Here is a 13,350-nt window from a genome sequence, read left to right as displayed (position 1 = left end):
GGACATGTCCTTCTCTGTTACCCCTTACACCCTCTGGAAAGGATAAAACAATGGAGCTTGATAACTTATGAAGTAATAATAATAATAATTTATTTATACCCCGCCCATCTGACTGAGTTTCCCCAGTCGACTTCCAGTCCGTGTCAATTGCACATTTTAAAGTCTGTTCCAATCCCCCCCCTTTCCATGTTATTGTGCAGAATTTTAGAAACACTCAAATCCATGTGAAAATGTGTATTGAAAAAGGAGGTATGAAACAGGTCTGGTCACATTGGAATGCGAGCTGATCATATTCCTTGAGCATCATTGCCATGCTTGCAAAGCTGCTTTCCATAATGCCTTCTGATCATGGGTGTTATACAGCGCAAAATGTTCCCCACTCCACTTCACACTGAGGAAGAGCTTCTGAGGAAAAGCAGCAAGGACCCCCTTCTTTTTTCTATGACACAACATGGGAAGTCCCATAAACTCCTAATGGTGAAATTTCACTATTGGCATAAACTGATGAAGCACACCTGTTGCCAGGTGAGGAGGGCTGCACAGATGAGGAATGGTGGGAGCCGCCTCCCCTGCTCCTGATCAGGATCCTGAATCTTCCCAGGAGCAGTGGGACAGTATAGATGTGGAACAGTGGTTTGCAGAGGGACATAGTTCAGAAAACAGAAGTTGGGAAGAACTGGGTGGTGAACAGCTAGGAGAAGAAGAACTGGGAGAGAGTGAGTTAACAGACTCACTTTCGCTGGAAAGCGTCTGTCTGCTCAGCCCAAGGTCAAGGAGAGCAGATAAGGTGGCAGCACAGAAAGCACAGTGGTTGTGAGATCAGGTTGCCAGACGCAGAAGTGACATGGATGACTAGGGGGGAAGTGGGTGGAACCCTTAATGGGGAGCACCTTCATCCCTTGGAATGGATTCTTTGTTCTCTCGCTGTGATCATTAAAATTTCTAACTGGTAAGAGACTCATTTCTCTTTGTTCTACTTATCTACTGCCAAAGGGGGGGGGGGAGGAAGCTGAATCCCTGAACTGACACCTGTCTTCTATAAGGACTGAAGTCATAATTTACAGCAGTTAAGGCTTCTTGGGAGAAAAGCAATGACAACCTAGACAGCATCTTAAAAAGCAGAGACATCACCTTGCCAACAAAGGTCCATATAGTTAAAGCTATGGTTTTCCCAGTAGTGATGTATGGAAGTGAGAGCTGGACCATAAAGAAGGCTGATCGCTAAAGAATTTATGCTTTTGAATTATGGTGCTGGAGGAGACTCTTGAGAGTCCCAAGGACTGCAAGAAGATCAAACCTATCCATTCTGAAGGTTAACAGCCCTGAGTGCTCACTGGAAGGACAGATCCTGAAGCTGAGGCTCCAATACTTTGGCCACTTCATGAGAAGAGAAGACTCCCTGGAAAAGACCCTGATGTTGGGAAAGATTGAGGGCCCAAGGAGAAGGAGACGACAGAGGACAAGATGGTTGGACAGTGTTCTCGAAGCTACCAACATGAGTTTGACCGAGTTGCGGGAGGCATGGAAGACAGGAGTGCTTGTTGTCCTCTGGTCCATGGGGTCATGAAGAGTGGGACACAACTAAACGACTAAACAACAACAACAACAACAACAACAAAGGCTGACCCAGCTCTCAGAGAGCATCTAAACTACTTAGTTGATAGGATGAACTCAGCATCAGGGGACTCCCCCGAAACAGGGGACAGTGAGAGGATTTCAGTATATGAAATTCCTTTTCCTCGATGACGCATCACCACTGTGGGAGAGAGGACTCTTCTCACTGAGATGCATATGTTAATTAAATCTGAACAAGAGGCAATTGCCTGGATGTTGACATAACCGCTATCTCGCAGACATGACCAAACAAACCTTAAATAAGCCATCAAGCATTATATCGGAGACTCAGATTTTCAAAACTGTATTCCACATGAAGTGTCACCTCCACTTCAGAAATAGCTCTGCAGCAATCTGGCTGTCAACAGGAAGATTCTACTCTTTTAAGACCCTGTGTGTTTGTGCTTTATTTTGTTTGCATCTCATGCACTGCTTTGATGGCATCATGCTGCGAAATGCTGCTTAAATTTGGTAAATAGCTGAACATCTGATGCGGCTGTCGGCTATTGTTTCCGAGGCGCCTGCACCAATCAGAAGCTGTGCTTTGGTTTTCCAACATTTTGGAAGTCAAACAGACTTCTGGAACGGATTAAGTTTGAGAACCAAGGTACCACTGTATTTGGCGCTTTTGTTTTTGCTATTTATTTTGCGTTTTTGTTTTTGAGGCTTTTTCGGTTAATTTGTTTTTGTGACTGTGTGGAACCCAGTTCAGCTACTGATTGATTGATTGATTGTGTGACTGCGGAAATGGATAAAAGCCCCCCATCCAAACAATGACTATCATTAGTGCAGCTAAGAAAAACAATTAATTTTAATTTTTATCATATACAATACTGTCTTATTTATTTTATAGTACAGTACATTGATTATTGCTTTCATTTTATGAATCAATGGTCTCATTAGATAGTGAAATTCATGTTAAATTGCTGTTTTAGGGGTTGTTTTTAAAAGTTTCAAACGGATTAATCCATTTTGCATTACTTTCTATGGGAAAGTGCGCCTTGGTTTTGGAATGCTTTGGTTTTGGAACGAACTTCCGGAACGGATTAAGATTGAGAACCAAAGTACCACTGTGCATTAGTTCCTGAATTTCTTACACATGTTGATAGTTTGCTCAGCTTAACAGATACTTAGCCGACTGTATTTGAAAAGGGAGATCTAACCCCCTACAGTCCAAAGACAATTGGAAAGCTTTTCCCATTTGTTCCTCCTTGCAGAGAAATATTTGAGGTCAATTTGGGAAATGGCTTCAGTATTGTTCTCCTGTACTATTTCAGACACGTGGTTTATATAGTTACAGGTAGGTAGCCGTGTTGGTTTGCCGGAGTTGAAACAAAGTAAAAAAAATTCCTTCCAGTAGCACCTTAGAGACCAACTAAGTTTGTCATTGGTATGAGCTTAGGTGTGCAGGCACACTTCTTGTATGTGTGTTTATACAGTGTTTTTTTCTGGGGGTATGCATACCCCTAAATATTTTGTGAATCTTTGTACTTTTGTCCATTTACTGGTGATTTTCTTGAGTCCAAATGAGGGTACCCCTAAACATTTTTTTAAGAAAAAAAGCACTGCATTTATGAACATTTGAATTATGGTGCTGGAGGAGACTCTTGAGAGTCCCATGGACTGCAAGAAGATCAAACCTATCCATTCTGAAGGAAATCAGCCCGGAGTGCTCACTGGAAGAACAGATCCTGAAGCTGAGGCTCCAATACTTTGGCCACCTCATGAGAAGAGAAGACCCCCTGGAAAAGACCCTGGTGTTGGGAAAGATGGAGGGCACAAGGAGAAGGGGACGACAGAGGATGAGATGTTTGGACAGTGTTCTCGAAGCTACAAACATGAGTTTGACCAAACTGCAGGAGGCAGTGGAAGACAGGAGTGCCTGGCGTACTCTGGTTCATGGGGTCACGAAGAGTCGGACACGACTAAACGACTAAACAACAACAACAAATTTTATATTTGAGATTCTTATAACAGAGGTTTTACTTATTCCTAGAAAAGTAGCTTCTGATGAGCTGTAGCACCCAATCCAGCTCCTCAGGGGTCAGAACAGCAGAAGTGTTTTGTAATAATGTGGATTGCTCTGGCAAGGTTGTCCATGTTTGTAAAGCACCACAAATGATTTCTTTAAGAAAAGGGGATTGTATACCAGTATTTAGTTATAATTAACGATGCCCCACAGGAGGCCTGGCTCATCTTTATTTATAGAAACAGCAGAGCAATTCAACAAGGTTACTCATTTGCAAAAAGTACCGTTGCACAGAAGAATAATTCCAGATTTCCAGCTACGGACCCTGCAGAATCTGCACAATTTACTACTAATTGATATCTTTGCAATAAATTGTCTTAATTGCGTGCAATTAACGTTACAGCTGTGCTGTGGTGCATAGGCTAGGGAAGGGAGAGACAAAAAAATGTCTCAGGTAATGATTCTGAATCTCTGTTTGATGCTTAAAGCATCAGACAACCACTCATCATAGCAGCTAGAAAAATAGTTTCTCTTAGCGTTAAGCCAAAAATGGGGGAATGATGGTGACAATATCTTTCAAGATCATTTCATCATCCATGAATTAAGCCCCCAGGTTGTGGGTATTTTTTAAAAGACTCCTTTGTGGAGGGGTGTGAAATTGTAATGGAAATGGTTTATTGAATATTTACAGATAAAGTGTAAACAGATAAGGACATTGGCAGGAATGGGGAAAATTATCTTAAAGACCATTGTAAACAGTTAAAATCATTAGTAGGATTGGAATATCACCTGTAGTTTAAGGTTAAATTCTGGACATAATGGGAGATGTAAAAGATTTGGATTATCATAAAAGATGCGGGAGGAAATGATTAATAATAGGACTGAGAAAATGTTCGAACAAACATTTGTAAAACAAAACAAAACACAGAAGCCTTCCATCTCGGTGTTTTGTCCATAGACACCCCAGGTGATAAAAAAAATGATATTTTTATATGCAACAACAGCAGTGAGAATGTTGGTTGCCAGAGATTGGAAGGGAGAGAAAACCTCATCAAAGGAGGAATGGCAGATAAAAATGTTTGAGTATTTGGAACTTGCAAAAATGACCGAAATAATCGGGAATCAAACCTTCCAAAAGTTTAGAAAGGAGTGGGAATGTTATAAAGGTAAAGGGACCCCTGACCATTACCGGAAGGTCCAGTCGTGACCGACTCTGGGGTTGTGGCACTCATCTCGTGTTATTGACTGAGGGAGCCGGCGTACAGCTTCCAGGTCATGTGGCCAGCATGACAAAGCCGCTTCTGGCAAACCAGAGCAGCCCACGGAAATGCCGTTTACCTTCCCGCTGTAGGTATTTATCTATTTATCTAATGATCTATTTATCTACTTGCACTTTGACGTGCTTTTGAACTGCTAGGTTGGCACCAAGCAACGGGAGCTCACCCCGTTGCGGGGATTCGAACCGCTGACCTTCTGATCGGCAAGCCCTAGGGCTCAGTGGTTTAACCCACAGCCCCACCCGCAAAAAAAACATTGTTCCCAACTAAAATCTTTATTTACCTGGACTAATTTTCACAAATTGCATGATTGATAAATATTGTATTGGATATAACATAGATGATGGTTAAGGGTGCAGTCAGCACCAAAACTTTGAATTGTGCTCGGAAACGTACTGGGAGCCAACGTAGGTCTTTCAGTCATCAGTCTAGCTGCCGCATTCTGGATTAGTTGTAGTTTCACCAGATCTGCCACCATGGCTAATTAATAGTTTTGCCAATGGTGATTTGAAGTTCGCTTAGTCAAAATTTGTCACTACTTTTCTGCTGAAGAAACAGATGTTCCCACTGGGAAATGATAAGCAATGAAATGAAAAGGATGTTTAAAATAACCTTTGTAACAGCAACAACCAGAAGCTTTTCCTTTGGGAATTATAGGGACAGAACTACCTAAACTGTACAGAAACCTACCCGTGTTTCTCCTAAAATAAGACACGTCTTATATTTATTTTTCCTCCGAAAAAACACACCACGGCTTATTTTCGGGGGATGTCTTTTTTTTTGAGCGGGAGCTGGCAACCGCGCCACCGGCCGAGCATGGAGGGAGCACACGTGCCCTCCCAGTGTTCCCCAAGGGATCTTGTGGGCCGATCCCTCCGGACCCTCTTGGCTTTGGGGTCCCTCGCTCCCTTTTGCCGCCGTCCTCCCCGCCCCCGGGCGAGCGCCTGTCTCTCCCCAGGGAATGGCATCCACACGGCGCGCATTCCTGAGCCGGCGGAGGGGCTGCTGGGACTTATTTTGGCTCAGAGGACCAATTCCTCCATTCAAACGCCAGTGTGCAAATCTGCCCTTGCCTGCCTATAGCCGGCCCCCTTTCGGCCCGGGACCAGTCTGGTGACTGGTGACTGCTCCCGCCAGGTGTATGTGTGTGTGTGTGCAAGGGATGAGTAGGCGAGAGTATGCATGGGCGAGAGGTGGACTGGGTGCGGGGCTAAGACGGAAGACGGCGAGGAGGGAGGAAAAGGGCGTGCGCCACCAAAAGACAAACGGAGCGGGGAAAGTGGACCAACTCCCCCGGCTGCTCCTTCCGGCTCAGGAGTTTGCTCCTTGGGATGCCCGATTCCGCCGCGGCAAGAGGCGGCTGCACGGGAGCCGCTTCGGGGAGCAAAGCGCCGCGCGAAGAGCCTGGTGAGAGGCAGCTGCGGCCCGCTTCTCAGCTGATCGGGCGCCTCTTCGCCACCGCCGCAGCGCTCAGGGCGCTTGCCCCCAGTCGCCCACGCAGATCCCGGGCTTCACCTGCAGCCGCAGCTGCCTCTCAGCAGGCTCTTTGCGCTGCGCTCCCTGATCAGCTGAGAAGCGGGCTGATCGGGCGCCTCTTCGCTACCACCGCAGCGCTCAGGGCGTTCGCCCCCAGTCGCCCACGCAGATCCCGGGCTTCACCTGCAGCCTTCCTTTCCTTGCCCGATCTGCTTCCCCCCTGGCTTATTTTCGGGGGATGTCTTATATTTATTCTATTAATGAAAAGCCTGACTTGGCTTATTTTTGAGGACCGTCTTATTTTAGGAGAAACACGGTATTTATTTATGCGACTACTGTGGCAAGAATGTTACTTGCCCCCAAATGAAAAGAAGTTCCAGCAAAGGAAGAAAAACTTATGGAATATGCAGAAATGGCGAAACTTACTGGAAAAATAAGAAGTTAAGATAACAAAGTTTTTATAAAAGAATGGAAAAGGGTTTATTGAATATTTAAAGATAAATTGTAAACAGATAAAAACACTGTCAGGATTATTGCAATAACCTGCAGTTTCATAAGAGTATATATTTATAGAAGATGAATAAATGAGCAAATTAAATTAATTTGGATATGCAAAAGATATTAAAAATAAATTTAAGGAACCACAGAAAGAGGGGGCAGGAAGTCATGTTTTGAAATGTCAAAATGATTGTAAAACTATTGAAATGTATAAACTTTAAAAGTGTAAAAAAAAATTTTGGAAAAAAAAACACCAAGAAGAAGACGTTCAATTGGGTGCCAAACTCATTTGCAAGTGATGTTGCCAAGTTTCTTTGACTGCACAAGAAGGACAACCCATTATGATGTGATACATAGGACCCTCAAGAATAGATTTTTTGGAAGAGAGGTTACCTGAATTCTAGCTTCATGTTACCAAAATTACTGAGTTTCCACTCAGCTTGCCGATGAAGCTATATTTGTGCTGCTACCATTTGGTGGTACATATTTTTGCAAGACAGATTTTTCAGCAACGACTGCTGTGAAGATGAAATACAACAGCAGGCTACATATCAATAATGATCTGAGACCATGGTGACAGCCATCAAACCCTGCGATGACCTACTTGTTGGCAAAATGCAAGCTCAGCCATCCTGCTGATACTTGCCCAAATGGGACTTCATTGTGATATATATATATATATATATATATATATATATATATATATATATATAGTTGGTTATATATAACATTGCTTGTGTAACCATTTTTAGAATAAATCATTGTTAGATTAAACCAATTTTATAATAATGTTTTATAGCTTACAAGGCAATATCCTGCAATTGGGTGATGGGGGTTCTGACATTCCCATCAAAATAAATGGCAAATAGCTTTTTAAGTGCTGTGCACATTTATTTTTCACTTTTTAGTGTTCTATACTATCGTTCCTTCTCTCTTTTTTGCTGATAATAATTTTTATTGATTTTCAATTATAATCCAATAGTAGCCTCATTTTAACAATACCAATTTATAATACAATTAATAATATCAATCATTCAACTACCAAATTATATAATTTAGATAAGGTGGCCCCCACATGCTAGAATTGATGATTTTCTTTATTTCTGCATTCTAAAATCTTATTGATTTCAATTGCATTCCAGCCAGTGCTGTGCACATTTCAAGAAATTCCACATTAATAGGGATACCAAAAAAATTGTTGCTTGGATGCCTCAAATAATAGTTATAAAATAGAAAGTTAAAATCTATGAAACTGATGGCTGGCAAAGACCTAATGTACACAGTTCATGTGACAATAAATCATCAGGTCACCATAACAAGTAAATTTGGGCTTGGGGGTTGCCATTCCGAAAAGGTTTGGAGCCAATTGGTTCATAGAACTGCTCACCACAGTGGGAGAAAATGGAACAAAAAAACATTTTATTGCCAATTTGTGAGCTTGAGACTGTTCATTGGCCATTTACGGGTGCGAGTGCCTGTGGGATTGTAGCAATTTGCGATTTTAGCAATCGTACGGTAACCTTTGCGGGCTTGCAAGATCAAAGGCTTAAACAGAGAGAACAAGTTTTGATGGATTTAATAATGGAATACTGAACGGTATAGTTTTTGTAAAATATGCAGGCATTTATGATATGTAAAATGAAGCATGGAAAGAGAAGAAGGGAAGTCACTGATATCTTGAGGATGTAAAATGAGTGTTTCAAATTGTAAAACAGAAAACTATATATGTATATCTATATATACAGAGCTTTTTTTCTGGGGGGACGCACATGTTGTGAATCTAAGTTTGGCCTCATTGAGGGGCATTATTTCAATATGAGTAGGAAAATGAGAGTACCCCTAAACATTTTTTAAAGCACTGTACACACACACACAACACACACACACACACACACACAGAGAGAGAGAGAGAGAGAGAGACAGAGATACCTTGGTTCTCGAACGCAATCTGTTCCAGAAGTTTGTCTGACTTCTGAAACATTCAAAAACCAAGGGGTGGCTTCTGATTGGCACAGGTGCCTCAGAAACTATAGTCGATAACCACAACCATTCCGGGTTTTCAGCATTCGGGAGCCAATTTGTTCATCAACTATGCCATTTGAGAACCAAGGTTCCACTGTATATAACAGGGGCCGGCAAGTATTACCTCGCCTGGGCCATTTCACTCCAGCAGAGATCTCTCCGTGGGCTGGATCGCGAGCATGCGTGAGCACCCGTGCCTGCGATTTCCAGTGTCTGCGTCTGTGCAGACGCAATTTCCAGCGCAGCGGAAGTGAGTAACTCTGCTACGCTGGACCGGTTGAGCGCAGCGCGAGGGGACTCGTTGAGTGGGTGGCTCGGGTTCGGGGGCAGCTCATGGGCTGTTTAAATGACCCCTGTGGGCCGCTTGTGGCCCATGGGCCTTAGGTTGCCGACCCCTGGTATATATAAATAAAGAAATCGAAGGGATTGAAATAACCCTTAGTATTGGGAGGGGGAACCTGGTGTAGAATCTTACTCCACACATTAATTCTGAATCACACTAAAATTGCCGAGTTTCATCTGGTTCATACCAGATGGATCTACCCATAGATAGATGACCATTCCCAAGTACTGGAAAGCACTCCTAAATAGTGCTGCACGCCTTGCTCTCTGCTATTTTCCCTAGCTAGAAAGAGTTTTCAAGCAGCAGATGCCAAGCCACTGGGGGCAGAAGCTAAGTCAGAGAGAAGATCCGGCGCTGGGAAATTCATTTCCCACCCTTAGGGTAGCTGTGGTGAAGACCTATGGCACAGAAATACTCAGTAGCACAAGGGAAAGTATAAGAAGTCTCTTCTCGGTGAGAAATATCCTTTGTTCACTCTCCATCTGTGGAACTGCAGGCTGTGGGAAATTTAGGTCCCTCTTCTCCTTCTGTCACTTCCTGGGGGATAAAAGGCTATGATGCACTCCACTGTTGCAAGCCAAGAGTCCTTTTCTCCTTGGCTCAACAACCCCTGGTCAAATTCAACAAATAAATCTATGCAATGGATCCATGGCTCAAGCGCTAAGCCAGGGATAACTAACTAGATGTTGCTGCAAAACAGTTTCCACCTCTTCTGACTCTTGGTCATGCTGGCTGGTGCTTATGGGAGCTGACATCAGGAATGCCTCAGGTTAGCTCTCAAATGCTCAATGCATCATATATATTAGGTCAGGTGCTGAGCTCTTTTTAAAGAGCTCTAGGTTGGGCTGATGTCAATGTCATCTGACCTCTCTGAGCACATGATCAAATCTTTGATTACTCATAACTCTTGTAATGATGCTATTGCTGATGCGAGCAGCAATGTTATCATGGAGTCAACTGTAAAGGTAAAGGACCCCTGGATGGTTAAGTCCAGTCAAAGGCAACTATGGGGTTGTGGCGCTCATTTCGAAAAGAAGAAGGGGGGAGGTTACGTCATCACCTGCTCAGCAAATGGAGAAGTATTCCGTTAAAGGTTTCCAGGGGCGGAGCTTGGTCTGGAGAGGTCAGGGCCGTAAGGCATGCCCCAATGGTGGCCAAGAGGAGTTCCGGTAGATGTACCGGTACATCACTGGGCTCCTTACTGGTGGTTAATTTCTCCCAGACTCCAACACATGGGTTGGTGTCAGATATAGTCGGTTAGGTTCCAATGCCTAAGCCAATACTGCTCAACATCCGTAACCAATAAAGTTGTGGCCTTATTCGCCCACTTAAAATCTATCATTTGTGTCTTGTGTCTTATTCTCACAGGGAGGGAGGGACATTGCAACACAACAGGGGATTCGAACCGCCGACCTTCCAATTGGCTCAATGGTTTAGACCACAGTGCCACCTGCGTCCCCTACAAAGAGCTTATCCACACGTACTTTTCTTCACCTCTTTCCAGGTGCAGGTTGCGCTTTAAAGCTCTGTGTCTGAGTGTTTTTTCCCCTTTTGCTCCAGAGTGTTTCCCTCAAAAGCCCGCTCTTTAAAGCTCAGTCGGCACAAACAGCAATCCACAGAAATCCCAGATAGACGTTTGCTCCAACTGAACGCTAAAGAGCGGGCTTTCGTGGGGAAAGCTCAGGGCAAAACACACACAAAGCATATACTTGGACACAGAGCTTTTAAGTGTGGACCTGCCTGGATAGAGGAGAGTGGATAAGCCTTAGGTTTTAGTCAGAGTAAACTTGCTGAACATAATTAACTTAATTTAGGCTAGTTCATTAATTTCAATGGGTCTACTATGAGTAAAACTTAGTTGGCCCACTCAGTCCAAATCCCAGTGTACTTTTTTTTAGCTCACACAACTGGTTGGAAAGACCACAGAGTTCATCTGTTTCTTACTTGATGCAAAGAATGCTATGGCCCTCATTCAGCCCTATAGTTTTGGATGGGGATGTTCACACACAGCTGCATCAAATGTGTTCAAGGACACTGAGATGACATGTAAGGCATATCCAAATGCGCAAATTTATCAGTGTTGGTTATATGTGCATTGAAGGCATCTTCCACCTGCAGTAAACGGGGTGAATTTCTGCAGCAGTTCCAATCTGCTATCTCTCCTTGAAAACCCCCAGTAACAGCAAACCCCAAACTTTCCTGAATGTTGTTTGTACACAGATAAGAGGGTTCAGACAAAAGGATGCACCTCACCCTGAATGCCTCATAATTGCTGTGTTTTTCTGCTTTTGTTTTTGGCATCCAAGTATTTCAAATTGGGATGCGGGTGGCGCTGTGGTCTAAACCACAGAGCCTAGGACTTGCCGATCAGAAGGTCGGCAGTTCAAATCCCTGCAACGGGGTGAGCTCCTGTTGTTCGGACCCAGCTCCTGCCAACCTAGCAGTTCGAAAGCACGTCAAAGTGCAAGTAGATAAATAGGTAACGCTTCGGCTGGAAGGTAAACGGCGTTTCCATGCGCTGCTCTGGTTCACCAGAAGCAGCTTTGTCATGCTGGCCACATGACCCAGAAGCTGTACGCCGGCTCCCTCGGCCAGTAAAGCGAGATGAGCGCCACAACCCCAGAGTCATCGGCGACTGGACCTAACGGTCAGGGGTCCCTTTACCTTTACCTTTATTTCAAATGTATATAAACCTGCAACCTTACAACAATCATGTAAAGCAGGCAACTATTATTGTGCCCATATTGCAGACACCAGACTGAGGCTGAGAGAGAGTGACTTGCAGAGAGTTCAGGACAGTGATAAGAGTCAAATTTGGAACTCCCTGAGCCCTATGCTAAACTGGTTAGCATGTAATATTAAACTAGAGCACCATGCAGCTGCCCCAAGTCAATGCAATGCTTGCTTCGTTTTTCCCTTGATCCCATATGCCTCAAATTGTTTATTTTATGGTTTGGTCCCAAAACAAAGTACGCCATGTCCCCAGTGAAATTCTATAGAGGCTACTCATCAGTTTTCAGCCTAAGAATGAAAGGAAATCAAACAAATACTTTACAGCCAAGCAATCGAGTGCTGCTCCTTTTATTATGAACTTGAAATTTGGATAGTATTCTATTAATGCTCAGTTTTCTTCCTTCCCAGATACTGTGGTGTTACTCCACAGTTCATCACTCTTCCCACATCAAAGGAAAACGAGAATTAACAATCCTGGCAGGGCAACCCGGCTGAAGTGTGTGCGTGCCTTGCAGGAAAGTCAAATAAAGTACTGTAATTTTCCACAGCAAAACCAGCACATTGGATAGACAAGGTTCTCTTTTAAAAGTCCAGCCCCTTTCAAAGCATGCACACATGGGCAGCATCAGCAAGACAGAGCTGCCTTGGGGATATTCTGTTAAAAGGCAATGAAGACCCACACCCAAATACATTTTAGCTCTGTCGCCTGAACAAACAGCGGATATTTTACTTGTGTGCTTTATTTGCCCCCCCACGATGTTACGTTTTCTTTTTCTTTTCAAATGCACGCATTGCGAGTTAAGACAGTGCTTGTCTTTTTTAAACATCGTCAGCGAGAACAATATAGAAGCCTTGGTTATGTAATAATATGATTAACTTCTACCCTGGTAACATATTGTTGCATGGCACCCCAATCTCTGAGCGGTGGGAGATTCCAGGGTCTGTGTTTTCTTTTGGAAATGAGGAGCACCAGAAACGGTGGTGTCTTGAGGATATATGGTTTATTCACAGATATATGCAACCTGAGCCAGTGATGTAGGGGCTCCTGGCATTAACACTCCAAGAGGGTCCTGTTTCTCCCATAGCTGTAGCCTCAGAGTCAAACAGAAATCAAACATTGTCCTCTCTCTCCAGCGTGCCGTTTCCCCTCTCATTCACATCACAGCCCCCAAACTCTGGCTTTGTCTGTTAAGGGAGGGAGCCCCCACCCATTTGCCATCTAACACCGAGCCCCTTAACCCTTTGTTCTCTTACTGGCCCATTGCCCAGGTGATCGGCTCACTAGAAAGCTAGCCTGGTTATATTTTAACCCTGGATCCAGGGGGCAAAAGGGTATTGCATACAGCCTACTCCCCGCCCCATTCCCCCACTCATACCGGCAACATAAAATAATTCCAAATTGACAACAACAGAGAACT

At 43.8% G+C, this 13,350-nt stretch overlaps 1 protein-coding gene across 1 annotated transcript in view; it reads right to left on the bottom strand.

The window, feature by feature from the left end:
* SNAP25 (synaptosome associated protein 25) overlaps positions 1 to 13,350 on the bottom strand; it is a 76,727-nt gene that overhangs the window by 23,816 nt on the left and 39,561 nt on the right. The window lies entirely within an intron of this gene.

The sequence above is a fragment of the Zootoca vivipara genome, chromosome 3 (assembly GCF_963506605.1).
Source record: "Zootoca vivipara chromosome 3, rZooViv1.1, whole genome shotgun sequence".
Taxonomy (NCBI): domain Eukaryota; kingdom Metazoa; phylum Chordata; class Lepidosauria; order Squamata; family Lacertidae; genus Zootoca; species Zootoca vivipara.
Note: the sequence above shows the minus strand (reverse complement) of the source record. Positions and strands in the feature narration are given on the sequence as shown.